Here is a 17477-nt window from a genome sequence, read left to right as displayed (position 1 = left end):
GCAAGGAAGGAGTTAGCCGAGGAAGTGCGAGGAAAGAGTTAGGCGACAAAAGGCAAGGAAAGATTTGAGTGAAGGAGAAGCAAAGGTATAAGGCGAGCAACATATTAGGTAAGCACTTAACTAGGCGAGAAAAGAGTAATGACCGAGGAACATAGGTACCCCGACATTTCATGCATGAAGCATGTTATGTGTAATACATGATGATTGAGAATGCTTATGACACATCCTAAATGCTATAGGTTCGAGGTTTGGAGGCATGCATTGTTAACATAATTTAGACAAGGACTGAGGTAAGTGGCTATAATCATGTTCTTCTACACATTTCTTTATGGTAAAGTGTAGGAATCGCTCTTTGCGACTGTATATAGGTAATAAATGTTTATGATGGTATGTATATGTGTGAGCCTTCATTGGTAGCCCTTTTTATGAAATCTATTTACGATGACGGTAATTGTAAGTGATTTTTGGAGTCTACGTGAATAATGCTGTGACTGAATAATACTATGTGGTACGACTATGTACTTTTAAATAATTGTGACACCCCAATTTTTGAGCTAGGACTTGGGCCTTATTTGCTTTCAGAAATGAAACTAAAAACTCTGAAAACTTTTTTAAGTTCAGTACGGTTAGACACTCTCTAAAAACAAACACCCATTTTTTATCTCATCTCATTTCATCTCTCATTAATTTATTGCTGTTTATGAACCGTACTATACAGGAAAAAAAAGCTGGTCTGACCCTCTCCTTGGTTGTTGTTTTGTACCGTTAGGAAAAAAGCTGGTTTGACCCTGGGTCCTTGGTTGGTACTGTTTTGTATGGTTAGACTATACAGAAATGCCCAGGAAAATGCCGGATAATAGTTTTTTCAATTGTTGTTACTGTTCATGCACGGGCTTCAACCATTTTGGCAATATTTTACTACAAAAAATTAATATAATTATTTGTGGGCCCCACCAGTATAAATACTTCAAAAAAAAGTCAAACTAATCTCATCTCATCTCTATAAACAAACACACACTTCATCTTATCTCTGTCATCTAACCACCATTTTAATATGTGTAAAATGAAGAGAGAGGAATAGAAGTTATACCAACACTTCAACAGATCATGGGCCAAAGATGACCTCTTTGACAGCCTAATTTCCGTCTGATTCCTAGTCCAATCACACAACTTAAATTTTAATTTCATGCAAGAGAAGAGGAGCAACAGAATAAAACATATTATTAAAATAAATGGAAATTTTAAAAAATAGGAAACAATAGAAGATGATCTAAATGTATGAAATTAAGATGCGAAAATAATCAGATCTCACTAAAATAATAGAATGCAGTCAACAGGAATAAAGGGAAGAGTCATGGAACATGATATTCTAATTAGGAAATCACATGGTCCAGCCTAAAGTTGTGATGATAGAATTACCTATGAGTGGCCATTACGGCCAAGCGCCAAAATTAAGCGGTCACCCAATTCAACTCCATGTTCCTTATGACATAAAAGCTGCATGGTTTTGGTTTTTTACTAATTTGAAGAAGCTGAAAAGACCCACCACTCTTCTCCAACTGCCTCTGCTTCTCACAGGAGATGATTTATTGGTGGAAGGAATGAAGCTTGGACCATCTCGTATTTCAATGTCTAGAATACTCCAATGTCTATAACTGACCTGTATCTATCAGTATAACCAAAAGATAAAGTAATTCATGTATCTGACCGGGGGAATATACTTGATTACTGTCATAAAAACTTGAATTGGGCTGCAAGATAATTGAATTCATAGAAAGTTAGGAAATTTAATATCGGGTCTAGATATCATCAAACAATACAATAGCAGGGTTGTCATCACTGTCTTAATGGTAATCTCTATATAATTCAAGTCATAAAAACATAAAGAGAACAACTTAATTAAAGATGATGATCAGCCAAAGCCAAGAATGAGTTGGCAGAGCTATGCAAAAACAAACAGCAGCAGATGGTTATGTAATATGTGGAAGTCAAAAGGTGTCCAAGATAGCTATTGCGATTGTCTCTATCTGCCACCCATAAGATGAAAGAAAGCATGAACTCAGGGAAAAAGAGTGAACCACCTACATCATATATTACAATCTCGAACAAGGTAATTGCTGTCAAAAGAACAGCATGCATAGAGAAAGCAACGTCATTTGCAGCCACAGGAATCATCTGCAATAATATATTGTTGACAACAAAACAAATAAAGGGCTAGTACAAAATAATAGTGTATGTGTTAGAATTTAAACAATTAGATTTACCTCTCTTTTCAGAAATTTAAGCTTTATTGGGGGTCCCTCCCTTCTTTACAAGACCTTAAAAGAAAAAGACACAGCTTGTTATGAAATCATTACTCCCTTTCCTTTTTCACTCATTCTTTAATAATCTCTCCCTAGATTGGGGTAAAAATGTGTTTCACAGTTTCACTGGCCATAATCTTATTAAGAAGTGTATTCTTTTTATAAAATACCAAAATACAAGGATTAGTATAATTGACCTAAAAGTGTAAAGAAACATGAGCAGACCAACAAGCTACATCCAGGACATGTGAATAAATTCTGTTTAAAAATTGGAGAAGGTATATGGTTTTCAAATACTATATAACACCTCAAATATGAAGAACATGATACAGCAGCACAGCAAACTAAGAATAAATAAAAACAATTCTTCAATTCAATCCCTATTTCGCTATCCATAATGCCATTCTATGAATATATATACATATATACATATATATAGCATGTGCCTTATGTGCTTCTTCAGCTTGTGAAACACTCTATAAAAGCCCTTATGTGCAGAAAAAATGTTTTAAATCTCCAGTTGTTAGTATGCTTAGCCTATTGACTCAATAGGCTAGAGTAATTAGCAACATAACATTTAAGGTAATCCAGATACATTAATTTTAAACATACCGGTTTATTAATTTTAAACATTTAAACATACTGGGTTCAAATCATATACGTCACATTGTTTGCCACATGTGGCACCATGGTATATAAATGATCTTCAATATCAACTAAATTCATAAAATTTTGGCGTCTACATCATTTTCTGAGTCTTTAAATGATATTTTCTATATTTCTTCAAAAAATTATTGATCTAGAAATTGTTGTGGTTAAAAGAAAGAAATCTGGGTTCACATAACCCAGATCATTGTTGATGGACTTACATATCTAAAAACACAAGGTTGGCTCTAATGCATGAAGAAATATAACTCATGAATTAGGATTCTTTTCAAATGTTTTGAACAATGCCATGTTACTCAAACTGCTCATACTAGTTCATCTAGCCTATAGAGTGAGCCAAAGCTGAGTTGGCAGTCCTCCGATTTGAAATTTTTTTCCTTTCTCTCCTTGGGTAAGGAATATTTTGCGCACACTTCTAAATACACATGGTAATAAAGCAACAAATAACCAGAGCAGAATGTTTGTCATTCTACTGCGTATAATTTATTAAAATGGAGTCAAGCATTCGCCTCAAAAACATCTTTTAGTGAGACTTCACTATTATTTCTAAAATGTGTCAAGGCAGACAAACAAAAATTCTTCTTCAGTACAAAACAGGTTTGACTCTAAACATGTTCAAGGCAAGCTTGTCATACACTTTCCCAACATTCCTTGCAGCAATGGTCGATATCATTGCATCTAAAATTTGAGGGCCATCAATGTATAGGTTGTATTTGGTGCTAATTGATTATCAGGATCCCTGATTTCTTTTCCAATGATATATGCATCTCTATTTCCTTAAATGCATTGTAAGATTTAAAACAAATTGTAAAAATTGTGTGGAAGTTCTTGATCTAAGAAATCTCTGTTTATTAGATGTGATTATACTAGTGAGTGAGGCATTATTCTTTAATGGGAGCACTAGGAACCAAGTGAAAAGTCATTTGGTTCATAGTGACTATATGCAAGAGGCCTTAATCAGTATGGACTATAGAACCAAATGTGAATTATAAATGTAAAAAATACTAACTGCACCTAAGTCAACTCCATATTAAAAGAACATTCAGTAGCTTAAAAGAATGAAAGCATCTAGCATCAACTCATACTAAAAGAAAACATCGAATCAAAACAAGTACGCTGCATTTTAGCCGATTAATATGAACTTCAGGTGCAACATAAACAACTATATTTGCATAGGTCAGTAAATTCTCCCTAAAGATTCTCAAACTTTAAATAGTTACAAAACTCAAGCAATCCATTCAAGTGAACCTAAACAACTAATTTTGCGTAGGTCAGTAAATTCTCCATAATTTAAACAAACCCCCCAAAAAAATGAAGCATATATTTGCTCCTTCAAAATTCACCCAACTCTCAAGTTCATTGCTTGAAAATTTTGCATGTCAAACTTGTCCCTACATTTTTCAAAGAATTCCGTTTCGATTTATTTTAAGGCATTGTACCGTACTCATTTTCTTTAGAATCTCTACTTTCATTCCTAGTTCCTACTCCTCGGAACCAAAACAAAAGGTGAACATAAAAAACCATATGGGCATTACAAATGTACACTTCAACTTGCCTGAAACAAGACGAATGGGATTTGAAGGGTCTCTTAGAGATCACCCTGCAGTTGTTTCAAACCCCTCAACACAAACCCTATCTGACGAGCTTTCGCCCCTAGAAACTGATCAAACAGATTGAACGCCACAGCTACGGGGGCATTGGCCTTGTTACCCTGATCAACGGCGTGGATCAACGCCCAATTCTCTCCGATCCTTTGGTCCCTGAACATCCAATACAAAACAGGACCCACCGCCCCGTCCACTGCTCGCGATCGTTCCTTCAAAACCCCGAAGAAAGTCATAGTTAAGGAGGCCATAGTTAAGGAGGCGCGGAAGAAAATCATGCTCCGCAGAATCCTCGTATTTTGCAAACTATTTAAAAAATATTGATTTTATTTTTTTATTCTCAAGATAAAAGGATAAAATTATATATTTTTAAATAATATATAAAATATGAGATTTATATCAAGAATTCTTCTTTTTAAAAAAAAAAAAACGATTAGGGAGAGAGTAGGGAGAGACAGTTGAATGGAATTAAAAGAGAATTATTCTATTTAGAATTATTCTATTTACAGTCTCCGTTCCAGGAATGCAAAGCAGGCCTCACTTAAACAAAACGAATCGTTTCATTTAAGTGAAGGAATCAGCTGTCTAAGCTTTGCTACGTAGGGGGAAATTATGTTCGCGGGGGATCAGCAGCTCTCTTCAGCCCTAAGCACCATGGGTCTCTGAATCCCACGACGCCGTTGCCACTTCGCGTTGCCCAATCGCCGTTGCCCACTTCGATTCTTTTCTTCTCTCTTTAATTCCTAGAACCTTAATCGCATTTCCAGTCAATCGATGCAAACTGTGATTTGAATCTTCCGTGGTTGTGGTGGTAAGCCTTTTTCCTTCCGGTTGGAATTCTGTTATTCATGGCTTGATTAAGTAATTTTTGGTCTTCGTCGCTATGAAATCTCATCTGGGCTATGGCTGATATGACTTGATTACCTACAGTGATTGTTGTTTGTATGTAGAAAATGGTCTCTTGGTGTGTCATTGTTTTCCTCTCCTCAGTTAAACTATAACCAGACAAAACACGATACTAGTACTAATATGGATTCCCATGCTTGTCTATCTTCCTTTTCTCGAACTCTCAGCTTGGCTCTTTGTAATTCCGTCACATTCCTGCAAGGGAAGCCCATTTCCAGCCAAATGCGTTAGATTCTGGCTTTCTAGTTCCACATTATTCAACCAAGAAGTCTCTGGAAACTCAAGGTCTTGTTCACATATGGATTGGTTTTGTTTTTGAATTTATGAAAGGTCTGGATTAGGCTCTGGAAAGAAAACAAGGGAAATTTTTGCATTTTGTTGTTGTTTTCGCTTGGCTTTTGGCAGATGAGAAGCCTAGCTCTGCTATATGTGTTTTTTGTTTTTCTTTTCTTCTGGGTATTTTTTTGAATGGTGGCAAAATTGGGATGAAATTAAGTTTTCAAAGAATTGTGCGTGAGTTCTGTTTTGTGTGGGGAAGGGAGAATAGACTTAGCCTGTTTGAATCTTGGGCTCAAAATTTCATCTGGGTCAAATCAAAACCATTAATTTGTTAACTTTCCATGAGACTTGGGCATTTTGCTTGGTGAAGATTTTGATATTGTAATGGATGACGGGGAGTTCGGTATCTGATACTGTGTATAGTCTCTCAGTCTCTTATCTGATGGAGAGGGTGCTAATAGACGTCGATGGGCAGTCGATGGGCGTCTGGGCAGTCGATGGCACGATTTGCTCTCTCTCTCTTTTGAAGACTAGAGGAGGGAACGGACTGGGTTTCTGAACTTCTGATTTCTCCTTGCTCGTGGAAGACTGATGGCTTTTTGGTCATTTAGTTGACATACACGTGTGGACTGTAAAGAGTCCCAAAATAAGGACTGTATGTAGCACGACTCTTAAAAGAATGAGGGGATACGCGCAGATTAAATTTTATTAGTATGTTCTGCTTTTTTGATTCGTTGCTAATAAGTATTAATTGGCCGCATGTGACTTTTACGACGATAATGTTCACCGCAAATAGTATCTATTGCGGTGATTTTCAAATTCGACAGAAATAAAATGCCACTACAGTAACAATTTTTTTTGTGACGACAAGCATTGCCGCAATAGGTATAAAAGTTGTTGCAAAAGTGAACAGTAAATTCTCCCTCAGCATTTCCCAACTTTGTGCTGGAATTTAGCGATGACTCGGAAATTGTCGCAAATAAGGACTATTTGCGACAATCTTAAAATAGTTGGAAAGACTTGATTTCTTGTAGTGAGAGAGCTTCTCATACCTGTGAGTTACTATTTATATCAGGAGTCTGGGAGGGGGACAGATCGTGTCTGCCCCCGTGGAGTCCATGTTCTTTATACTGTTCCTTTTGTCAAAATATTTTAATGCGGTGTGCCTTTACGACGGTGTCACTAATGTGGTGTGTGGCTCAGGTAGTAGTGCCATTAATGCAGCGAGATTTCCTGATTTACTTTATCTTCGGTGGTCTGTCGATGTTCCCATGTCAGAGGATCGAGAGTTTTCCGTCTTTCCCATTCTGCCCTGTAGAAGTCCCCATGATCGGAGTGTGGCTGAGCGATGTCAGGCCTGTCCGTCCCATCAACCAACTGTTTATTTTTCCTTGTAGACGCTGCTTCATGGGTAAGCTTGGACCCTAGGGTCAGGTATCGGGCTGAGGCCTACTGGGCTTGTGAAGTGGGAAAAATCCCCTTACACTTAGGTTTCAAGGGATCGAATCAATTATGAAGGGAGAAAATGTTTCGATTTTCTTATGCACACGCCAATCTCATGGAGGTTGTCTTCCTTCTTGCCATTTGTCACACATGAACAAGGATCTTAGAGTTTCTAGAAAGACAATCATGAGGGAGATGAAGAGGGTTTCTGTTTTTCAAGAGTCACATGTCACTTGTCCCTCATGCAAGATAGTTTTAGGCTTCTAGAAGAATCTAATGATGAGAAGAGAGAGTTAGAGTTTTGGCCAAGCAAGGAGTGCCACATGTTTTCCACGCAAATGAGTTCTTGAGTTTCTAAGAAAATCAATGATGAGGAAGAAGGATAGAAGTTTCGGTTTTTGTTAAGGGCTATGCCACTTGGAGCCCAAGTACACTAGCAATCCTTAGGTTTCCAAGAGAGGAATATTGAAGAGAGATGAATGTGATACTAGGCCATGCCACTTAGCAAGTATGCATGAAGATCTTTGGATCTCTAGAAAGTCAATCGTGAGGAAGTGGAAGAGAGGATTTCAGAATTTAAAGGGGTACACGCCACATAGCACCCATGCCATGGCTCTTAAGGTTTCAAAAATAGGCAAAAGAGAGGAAAAGGCAAGGGAAAAGTAAGTTTTCAATGAAAGGGCTTGAGGGGTTCCAAAAATGCACAATACTAGTGGAAGAACGAGAGGGGCGAAACACATGTCAAACATGCACTTGGAGTTCGTGACTTTTAGTGTTCTTAAGATGAGTGGATGTGAGAGTATTTAAAGGGGTGCATTTTTGGTACTCGAGCATACCCCCTAGAGCAGAAACTGAAAAGACATTTTGCTCCTTCATATTTTCTTCACTGTGATACCTCATATGATAAGTATATGAGTAGGTGGTGTATGAAATCTCACATTGCTTGAGAATGAGACGTTCTTACTTTTTATAAGGTTCCAATAGAGATCAAATTGAATCATTGACTAGTCCTTTTAGAGTATCAGTCATGTGGTTTGGGCCATCCATTAAGGCATTACAAATAGTATCATAGTATTAGAGCCTATCTCAACTATAAATGTGGGATTTGAGTCGTGCTACCTGTGATTGACTGGCCTGCAAGGACATCGGGAATTTAACAGTGGGAGATTGTGATATCCAATATGATAAAGATAATAATAGGTAGTGTATGAGATCCCGCATTGTTTAGGAAGGAGAAGTTCTTGTTCTTTATAAGATTCAAATGGGGCTCTAATTGTATCATTGATTAGTCCTCTTAAAGTTAGGTCATGTGGTTTGGGCCTTTCATTAAGGCGTTACATTCACCCTTCCTCCTTCTCCCATTCTCACGCCTATCACCAAGAGAAAAAGAAAGAAAAAAAAAAACCTAGTTCTTCCTTCATCCAATCTGATCGTCATCATCATCGTCCATTTCACTTGAAGATAAGAAGTTCTACGAGCCAGGCATCATAAAGACCATAGTTAGGTAAGAAAACTACATGCTTCTCTTTTTCAAGGGATGTGAGTTCTTAGCTTGAGGTTTTCGGATTAAAGTAAGAAGTTCTCTAAGAATACTTCTTTGGTTTCAAAATCAAGCGAGTGATAGGTATATACCACTTGTTAGCACCTTTCTAAGGACAAGACACTTGTTATTATTTTGTCCATTAGAGTTTCCAATGAGGGTAAATGACTTGATGTATACCTAGTAACTTTCGGCCTAATAGAGTTATATCCATGTGGTGAGTGAAGCTTGACGATAAATCTAATGTCATTCGGTCACACTAGGGTTTTAGATCGTGTGTACATCCTTGGAGATGATTAGGGTTTTACGAGATTGAGTCTCTTTGGAGCACAAGTTAGTACATAGATTCAAGTTTTCTTTCTTCAAGATTCTAACATTTAGAAGACACATTTTTAACTTGCATGATTGTTGGTATTTCTTTATGTTGAAAGTTTTGTAAGTTAGCCTCTAACTTATCCTTGAATAATATACTTATGTCTTGGTGTAAACGTCACATCTCTATTGCTTGTTTTGTTTATTGATCTATCTACTCTCAAATGTCACATGATATGACCGATTTTAACTATTGTGTGATTGAATCTTTATGATATGTCCAAATGATGCTTTATGGAATTTTGGTTCAGATGACATGTTTGGAGCTTTCAAGTATTGATGTATGCCATGTTGAATCATCATGTGTTATATCCACATGTGTGTATATATATATATATGTATATTCGAACGTTCTAATTATTTCAACCTGTTCATAGGGTACATTTTCTGCATATTGAGTACAAGTACATGACATGGTCACATAAAAAGTTGTGTTGTTTCATCACAAGTTGCATGTCACATATTTTCAGGTTGTGTATTAAAACAAATGATTTTTGTAATGACCCTAATGCTAAGATGGGAGAATATCCTAGTGGAATTCTCCTATCCACTCTACAATGCTTAAATTAGAGTGGTAGCCCTTGGATTGACGAAATACAGTCAACAGATTTGAATGAGTTTTTTTTAAAGAATTTCGAAGCGAAGTAGCAGCGCCTAATACCAGTAGGTGAAACAAATTGTACATACGGTGAAGGCAAATTGTGAACCGTCGTACTATATTATGAGCCTACTTCAAGGCGAGGCCAATATATGGAGAGACAACTTTTGATATGAGAGTTAGGAAATATAGCTGCTTTCTCATGGGAGAGATTTATAGAAGAATTTGATAATCGATTCTTTTCCGAACCCACCAAGTAGCAGAAGGCCCAGGAATTCACCAATATTGTTCAAGGGAACCAAACCATGGAGCTGTACGGGGCTCGCTTCATGAAACTAGGAAGGTTCGCTACATTTGATAAGCTCAAAATTTCCAAGGAGGCTTGCAATGGAGGATTCATAGTCATGTTGCTTGTATTAGTATTAAGAAGTTTTGAGTTTCGTTAATATAGCTTTAATAGCAAAAGCAGAACATAGGTGCTTAATCACCTAGATTAATCCAGAGCATAAATGGACTCTTCCTTATATGCCTGGAGGAAGCATGAAGAAGAAGAGAGCTTTACCCACAGTGGATAAAAGAAAATGAGTGATGATTGAGAACCCAACACCCGTGACACCACCAATATGTCGTAGATGTGGATAGAGACACACTAGCGAATGTAGAATAGCCACGAGATCATGTTTCTAGTGTGGGCAAACAGGACATTTGATTTAAGACTATCCCTGCAATACCCTTAGGATTGGAACAACACACGATCCCATCTTTAAGACTCCAGTAAAAGTTCGAGTCTATACAATAACGCCAAGAGAAGTGGATCTAGAAGCTGCTAAAGTAGTTGAGGTAGAAGTGATCACTGGTATTATTCTAACCTTGCCTTAGTTAATAGGATAGTTAGCTTTGTTTAAACTCTTCAGTTAATAGCGTTACCTTGATTAGGTAAGGTTAAGTTGGTGCGATATATGGCTTGAGTATTATTTGATTTTGGAGCATCTCAGTCTTTTGTGTCTACTACTTTCAGGTGATTATGTGATTTACCTATGAAACTGTTACCTCGAAAGGTGTTGGTGACAATTCCTAACAGAAACATAGTTAGTTGTACTTGAGTAGTCAGAGATTGCCCTTTAGAAGTGGAGGGGCTTGTGTTGAAGGCAGATATGATCATATTCCATTTGATGAAGTTTGAGGTGATCCTAGGCATGGATTGGTTATTTAGACATTGTGTTTATCATAGATGGTGTGACCGCCTATTTGTTATTCATTGCAGAAAAGGCAGATGAGACTAATGGTAAGTATCCATTACCTCGGATTGATGATCTGTTCGATCAGTTACAAGGAGCATCTATGCTCTCAAAATAGACTTAAGGTCAAGATACCATCATCTTAAGATTAGGAAGCAATACATTCCTAAGATTGATTACAGGACTCAATATGGACATTATGAGTTCTTAATAATGCCGTTTGGTTTGACCAATGCTCTGGTAGTATTTATGGATTTGATGAATCGAATCTTTAGGCCCTGCTCGGATAGTTTTGTAGTGGTGTTTGTAGATGATGTCTTGGTCTATTCTTGAAGTGATAAAGTATGTAAGGAACATTTGAGTCAAGTACTAGAGAGGTTACGAGAGGACCAATTATATGCAAAACTCAGTAAATGTGAGTTTTGGCTTGAGGATGTGAAGTTTTTGGGTAGTTGATTTCCAGTAGTGGTGTAGCAGTTGACCCCAATAAGATAGAAGCAATATAGAATTGGCATAAGCCAACAAACGTACACGAGATTTGTTGTTTTCTTGGTTTGGCTGGGTACCATAGAAGTAGCACTGTTCATCCGGGCCGGATTTTTTCCCAGCTCGGCCCGGAACCCAGAAAATCGGGTTCCGGCCCGGATCATATTCGGGCCAGAACCCGAGTTACCAAACCTGGGTCAACTGGGCCGGGTACTGTGAAATGTTGAACTGGAAACGCTAGCTCTTGCAACTGAAATTATGCATTCTGATTAAGAAAATAGGAGTACTCAAGTAGCTCTTACACCTTTGCCATGAGTATCTTTTTTGTATTACAACAAATTATACTCCTTCTCTGTAGTACCAGGCAGCGCATATGCCTTGACCATAGTACCAGGCAGATCATATACTCCTTGACTGTAGTACAAATTAACTTATAACAAAAACTTGAATTGAACGTGAATTAATATAGCATGAAACTAAACACAAAACTAAAATTTGAAATTGACTTAAGTCACTTGAAAATATTGTTTTTGAAACACACTCTTTACTCGAGACATGACGTGATATGAAGCGAAAGGACAAAAGACATGACGTAACATAACATGACATGTACGTAAGATGAATGAGATGGCACAACATGAAATAGACTGAAATTTCATGACATGGAATAATATGTAACAGACAAAAAGTTTTGTGACTTGGCATAACATGCAAAAGATAAACATTTCATGACATGACATAACATGTAACAGACAAACATGGCATAACTTGAAATAAATAAACATGACATGACATGGCATAGTGTGTAACAATTAAACATTGCATGACAGAATATATTATGTAACAGATAAATTTTGCATGATAGAATATATTGTATAACAAATAAATATTACATGACAGAATATATTGTGTGATATATAATTATTTCATAACAGAATATATGTAATGACATGGCATAGCATGAAATATATGATGACATAAGTACATAACCACTAGTTTTCTTACCAACATGCATAAAATGTAATCTAACAGTAAGTTAAAAGCTAACTTACAGTGACTGTCGCATTATGGAGAAAGATGTGCGAAACATGACAAACTGTAAGTAGGGATTTCTAAACATTAGAAACTTCATAACTAATAACTTAGAAATATGAAAATACCATCTAACATTTTACTCTAGACATGTGGGAAAATGATCATTTTGCCCCTAACTTAAGGATTTTACATCCTGACTCCAAAGCTTACCAAAATTGACATTCTTTATGTAAATGTTGTTCTAAATCAAATATCTAATTAAAAAAAAAATTAAAACATAACACAAGTATCACAAATACACTAAGGCAGAAACCTTCAAAGGCAAAAACACTTGATTTTTATTGCAATTCTATCAATTTCATTTCTCTTGCTTAAAAGCGAAATATTACAACATGGATTATCACATCCTATATTTAAAAAGCATAAAATAACAACCAACAAAACTCACTTAATAAAAATCACAAGTCTTTTGATAATAAGGCGCCAAACTTTAACTAAAAACATGGCTTTTGATTCTCAAAGTTTTGACCCATTTGAAAATAACTCCAAGAACTCCAAAATTTTAAAGAATTTCTACCCATATGATCATCACACCCTATTAAGAAGTAACATGATTTGAATCATCAAGTAAAAGTCATAAAAGTTACAAAAAAACCACTTCTAAACTTTCAGCTCAACACTTTCTCCCAAGCCTATTTCCTCAAGGTTTTGTTTTGACCAAACCTCTTAATCTAAAATATTTCATGAAAATAATCATAAATGAACAAAATCATATGGTTCAAAATCATGTCCCATAGTAGATCCAAAACTCAAGATCACATGGCCAAAATTAAACCAAAACAAAGATCTATTCAAAAACCTAAAATCTGTGACCTATTCGAAACTCTTCATGCATAAAAAATCATAACTTCAAAACCAATACCAAATATCTTTAAAATAACATCCTTATACCAAATTATTAGGATCATCATATAAAAATCTCAAAGCCATTGGAGCATGATTTTAACACAAAATATCCAAGTTTTCACAAAACATAAATTATTTTACTCCTTGTTTCCAATTTTTTAGATCTAAGAAAAAATTTCATTAAAAGCTTATAAAATGCAATGAATCCTCATCAAAATGCATATAAATATGTTAAGTACACTCCATAAAAAATTCAGACCAAGATCTTTCTAGTAGCTTGGTCAAAAATACCAAAATATCAAGCCTTGTTTACTTTACTGCTCAAAATGATCTTTATGATCTTAAACCAAATTTTGACCATGAAAATCAACAAAAGAGATATTCACATAAACTATACTCAAATAGGAACAACTCTTATGAAGAAAACTTCGTGATAAAATACCTAAAAAAGCTTTAAAAAGGCAAAGAAAAGTGACTCTGAAAAATTGTCTGAGAGAACTTTTAGATTTCTCTCCAAGAAAAGTGTTAGAAAGGGATGAACTAGATGGGAATGGACTTGGATGCCTTACGCAATTGAGGGGTGATAAGATGGCTGTGAATGACACTTAAGCGAATGGTTGTGTCAGCCAAAACCAATGGGCAAAAGTGCATGGTTTCGGCCAAGGAAGCTTCCTTTTGAAAGGTGGCAGTGAGGTGGCTTATTTCCTTCACATTAAGTACAACTTGGGGCAGGTTTGGACAACGTTTGGTCAGGTATGGCGGGGGGGGGGGGGGGGGGGGGGGGTGTGGAATTTCCTCCACAAGCCTTGCAATGTTGGCTCAATTGAGTGGATGTTAATTGAATGGGCTTCAGTTTAGGATTTTAAGAGGATTTGGCTATGGTTTGGGTTGCTATCAAGTCTAAATCTAATTTTTCTTGGCACAATAAAATTTTCAAGGTTTAAAGGACTGAATAAAGATATCATAACATAAATTTGAGTGGTTAATAGATGTATAAGTGATTTAATCAAGTGATTTAATCAAGTGTTTTAATCAAGTGATTAAATACTATGCTAGAAATCGGATCCATTTAGGGTTTGGAAGCAAATTTGCAGTTTGGGAAAACTATTTAGGGTTTCGGTCAACCAAACTTTTGGGATTTCAATCGGATTCCAAATTTTTAGAATTTCACTAGGGTCGCAAATTGGATGGTTGGATAGAATAATGTTTTGTTTAGGTGGCATGATCTCAATGCATGATTTCCTTCTCATTTCTATCTCATAGTTCCTCTTGATGCCAAGTGTCCAATAATATTCATCAAGTGTGGCTAAGATATTGCTAAGTATCCAAATAAAACTTCTCTAACCTAATTTGAAAACAATGCATTTGGTGCTACTATCGAGGTTACTATTCACTCTGAAAGAGTGAAAAATAACTGTACACTATAAAATCCTAAATAATCAAACTAACCTAATGTGCAAATCGTTTATCAAGTTTCGACTCCAAAGTGCCTCTGTGATGCCCCCAGCCCTCACATGGGATTGGATGGTGACTGAAGTGTCAAGGTATGTAACTCAAGACTGCGTACCTCCGTACAGGACAATTAAGACACAATGCACCTATTATATTCTAGCAGTATGCAATAAATCGCATCGAAAAATTATGTAAATATAAGCAAAATTTAGAAAAATCTGTAAAATATCGTGGTACCATAAACTAATTATCCTAAAAGATTTCATTTGTTCAAATTACTTCAAAAAAGATAATTTTATGAAATCTCCCAAAAACAACAGGGATCTTCAAAGGTAAACCATAAATCCTTTTTTTTTTTTTTTTAATTCTCTATTTTGCCTTGTCCTTGTTAAGTATCTTCATTAGCTTTCCAAACAGCTGTAGCATTTTTGTAATGAACTAATCAGTGGCTTTTAGCCTTTCCACTATGGATGGCTCGGACGAGCTCTCAAGTCCTGTAACGACTTCTTCCATTCCGAGTTGGGAATGGTAGTGTAAACTACCACGGTGAGATTTTTAGAAATCTCAGTAAGTAAACAAACTACATATAACATATAACATAGGCATATAAAGGCAAATCATGAAATGAATGCATTTACATGTACTTGACAAAAAACTTGGTTCATGCAATTTAACTTTTAAATAAAACAATTTTTTTCATCTTTGCACATTGAACAATATACATGTAACATATCTTTAACTCATTGCCTTGTTCACTTCTTGTAACATGTAGTTGGATACCTCGCAACTCTCCTATGCAGTGTTGGTTCCACACTAGTTATTGCATCATCCAACGACCCACTTGACCGTAGTGACTATGTCATAATCCTTAATTATGTGGCAGTTCACAATTTTGCCTTCACCGCATATAACACATGTGAGGCATCCACTAGCTTTAGATGTTATCCCACTCTGGTATTCTTCCACAAGGATCTATGTGAGGTCCATCGATGATACTTTGTTGATCCAGAGGCTACCACTCTAATTTAAACATTGCAGAGTGGACAGAGGAGTTCCACCAAGACAGCCTCCCGTCCTAGCATTTGGGGTCGTTATAAAACATGTACAAACTCTTTTCTTTGAAAAAAATATATAACTCAAATGCATGTGACATGAGACTTGTAACACTTTTCTTTTCATGGACCATATGAACATGTGAATGTCGTGAGTCATAATCATATAACCGAACATGGAACATCTCAGGTTACGACTTGAAAATATTAGAACATTTGAATACTCAGTTTACAACATAAGCAAAACACTTAACACATACCAAAATGGAAGAACAATGTTTAAACCTGAGTATATACATATAGACATGGTCGAATCATTGTGACTTATAAAAACATGTTATAAGAAACAAATTGAACCACTATTTCTAAGCATATCTAAAACCATCATAAACATTTATGCATAGCAAGATCATCATGTAAATCCAGTTACATAGCAAGAGATTATCATTAGTCAATGAGTGCATATGTTAGCAAATAAGAATGCAACTTTCATGCAGCATATACAAACATTATCCAAAGTAGGTTGAGAGTCTACTTATAGAAAATCCAAAGAGCCAACAAATAGCAAGATGAAAACATATTAAAAATATTAGATGAAGACACAGACAAAACCCTAATTCGAGTGGGTGCATGTGTGAGTGTGTCGTGCCTAGGGTTTACTCCCTCATGACTTATGAAATCTATTTCATGGTTAGAAGGGTTCTTCATGCATTCGAACTTCACTTATAAGGCCGAACCTCTATAGGGAAAAGGACCCTAGTTCAAACTCAAGAGGGTGGTCGTGGTCTTTCTTCCCTCCCAAAGTCTCATGCTCAAGTGTATAATGCTAGTGGTGGTTCGGTCTTTCCCTTGAGGAGAATCCTAGCCTTTCCCAAATGTGCATGTGCAAAAGAATACATGGATTCAAACCCTTTCTCACTCTAAGCAGTTGTGCGTGCGTGTGTGGTAAAAATGGTTGAGTGGTCCTTACCGTGCTTGTTTCTTCCTTTTGGGTGGATTCATGAATTCCTTCTTCACTCATGAGATTGGTTGGATGAAGGTGGAGGATACATACACTATGTTTGGTTGGTGAGAAATGCTGAGAAAGTGAAGAAATGAACTTCTTCCCAAGGTGGTTGTGGGAGAGAAAGGGAGAGAGAGAATTCGAAAATCAAATGGGCAGAGTGTCCCCTTGGTGAATACCTCTCTTGGGCACTGGCCCTTGGTCTTCCCCTTATATAGACTCTCAAGTTCTCACACTTCTAAGACATAGGGAATCTCAAAGTTTGTATGCCATGTGCCATATGGCTTGGCCGAAACCTTTCCTCTTCCTCTCTTGGGAAATCCAAGTGACTTCAATTGTTTGCGTGACAAGTGGTTCATCTTCTTGCTTAAGAAAACCGAATTCCTAAGTGCCCTTAGGCGTGTGACACAAAATAGTCTAGGTTTATTAGACCTCTAGAACATGTTGGTCATTTGACAAAACCCTAATCTTAGACCTAGGGCTTCTTAGGCGTGTGCATGCTTGCCAAGTGGCAAGTGGTGTGTAGAGATGTATGCTAGTGCCTTTTTGCCGGCATCCCTTACTTTTTCCCACAATGATTCTTCTCGAACCTTG

Source organism: Juglans microcarpa x Juglans regia, chromosome 3D, assembly GCF_004785595.1.
Source record: "Juglans microcarpa x Juglans regia isolate MS1-56 chromosome 3D, Jm3101_v1.0, whole genome shotgun sequence".
In the NCBI taxonomy this organism is placed as follows: domain Eukaryota; kingdom Viridiplantae; phylum Streptophyta; class Magnoliopsida; order Fagales; family Juglandaceae; genus Juglans; species Juglans microcarpa x Juglans regia.
This window is presented reverse-complemented; position numbering follows the sequence as displayed.